The sequence below is a fragment of the Triticum aestivum genome, chromosome 5A (assembly GCF_018294505.1).
Source record: "Triticum aestivum cultivar Chinese Spring chromosome 5A, IWGSC CS RefSeq v2.1, whole genome shotgun sequence".
Lineage (NCBI taxonomy): Eukaryota > Viridiplantae > Streptophyta > Magnoliopsida > Poales > Poaceae > Triticum > Triticum aestivum.
Genome location: NC_057806.1, coordinates 17,157,041 through 17,159,514, shown reverse-complemented (window position 1 = coordinate 17,159,514; position 2,474 = coordinate 17,157,041).

The window sequence follows — 2,474 nt, the reverse complement described above, 5'->3', positions numbered from 1 at the left end:
AGTCCGAAGTTCAAATAAGTTTAAAAAACATTGAAGTGGCCGTGTAACAGATGAGTTCTCGTCCGAAACCCTGATACTCCGAAAGAGTATGTCCAGTTTGTACACGAAGTGCGTCCAGTTTTTGCCGTGACCCTCTCTACTCTTTCGCGCATGCTATGCGGGTGATATGATGATACCATGCCAAGTTTCAACATTTTCAGTATTCATTTTGTAGTGATTTTCAATTTCACGGTCATTTAGCTCTCTAAACAATTAGGTAAATGACCGAAAAACAACAAATGATGTCAGAACATGTTGGAAATTGATGACGTCGCTTTGAATGCTGCATACTGAACACAAAAAAAGTCCGAAGTTCAAATAAGTTATTAAAAGTAAAAAAGAGGTGCAATGCTGGTTAATTTGCTTCAAACCATTCGGAATAGTGTAGTTAGTACATGCGTTAGATGACCGAAAAACAACAAATGATGTCAGAACATGTTGGAAATTGATGACGTCGCTTTGAATGCTGCATACTAAACACAAAAGAAGTCCGGAGTTCAAATAAGTTTAAAAAACATTGAAGTGGCCGTGTAACAAATGAGTTCTCGTCCGAAACTCTGATACTCCGAAAGAGTATGTCCAGTTTGTACACGAAGTGCGTCCAGTTTTTGCCGTTACCCTCTCTACTCTTTCGCGCATGCTATGCGGGTGATATGATGATACCATGCCAAGTTTCAACATTTTCAGTATTCATTTCGTAGTGATTTTCAATTTCACGGTCATTTAGCTCTCTAAATAATTAGGTAAATGACCGAAAAACAACAAATGATGTCAGAACATGTTGGAAATTGATGACGTCGCTTTGAATGCTGCATACCGAACACAAAAAAGTCCGAAGTTCAAATAAGTTATTAAAAGTAAAAAAGAGGTGCAATGCTGGTTAATTTGCTTCAAGCCATTTGGAATAGTGTAGTTAGTACATGCGTTAGATGACCGAAAAACAACAAATGATGTGAGAACATGTTGGAAATTGATGATGTCGCTTTGAATGCTGCATACTGAACACAAAAGAAGTCCGGAGTTCAAATAAGTTATTAAAAATAAAAAAGAGGTGCAATGCTGGTTAATTTCCTTCAAGCCATTCAGAATAGTGTAGACTGCACTGCACATAGCTCAATGCAATCTATGCTATTCTGCAAGTCTTGAAGCTAATCAACATGTAGGTGAGCATTGCAACTCTTCGTCATTGTCTGTGCACTCACAGCTTATAAACCGCTCATACTGCCTCTCTCTTGGTGAGGTTGGACTAAAAATCAGCTTACAAAGAAACTCTAGTACTGGTTCATGGCATGAACCGGTACTAAAGGTCTACGTGGGGCCCCAGACCGACCATAGCCTGACGCAGCCTCATTAGTACCGGTTCGTGGCATGAACCGATACTAAAGGTTACCCACGAACCGGTACTAATGATGCCCGCCCGCCTAGCCGTTGGAACCGGCACTAATGGTCACATCAGTGCCGGCTCAAATTCAAACCGGCACTAATGTGCTTCACATTTGACCCTTTATCTACTAGCATTCTTCCTCTTTTTTTTATCGGGAATGAGGGTCGTCAAGGGTCACCGAGCGGTAGAGGAAACCCTAAATAGCAAGTATCGTGGGTGTGAGATACATGTGGCCGTCGGTGTCGGACACTACATCCACGTCCCACAAGTGACGTGGGCGTCGAAGCCCGCGTCACTTGTGGGACGTGGATGTACTGTCCAACACCGACGACCACATGTATCTCACACCGACGATACTTGCTATTTAGGGTTTCCTCTACCGCTCGACGACCCTCGACGACCCTTGTTCCCGATAAAAAAAGAGGAAGAAGAAGAAAAAAAGAGGAGAAGAAAGAATAGAGGAGTAGAAAAAAAGAGGAGAAGAAAGAATAGAGGAGAAGAACTCCTCTATTCTTTCTTCTCCTCTTTTTTTCTTCTTCCTCTTCTTTATTTATCCTCTTCTTCCTCTCATGTTCGACGACCCTCGACCCCTCGGCGACCCTAGACGCCCTCTCGACCCCCTCATGTCGAAGTTATCGGGTAGGGGGTATATCGACAACGACATACCCGATACATACATACATACATATCACAAGCATCCATACATATATGAACAAAATTAATATCTACTAATTGACAACCTAAAGAAAAAAACTAATATATATAGGAAGAAGAAGAAAAAAGAAGAGAAGAAAGAATAGAGGAGAAGACTTCCTCTTCTTCCTCTCCTCTCTTCTCCCTCTTCTTCCCCTTCTTCCTCGCCTCTCTCATGAATGTCCGACGTTCTCGACCTCCCCCCCCCCCACGTGTCGAAGAAAAAAAGAAAAAAAAAAGAGGAGAAGAAGAAAGGAATAGAGGAGAAAAGAGAAAATAGAATATATATTCTATTTTTCTCTTCTTCTTCTCCTCTATTCCTTTCTTCTTCTCCTCTTCTTTTTCTTATTTTTTCTTC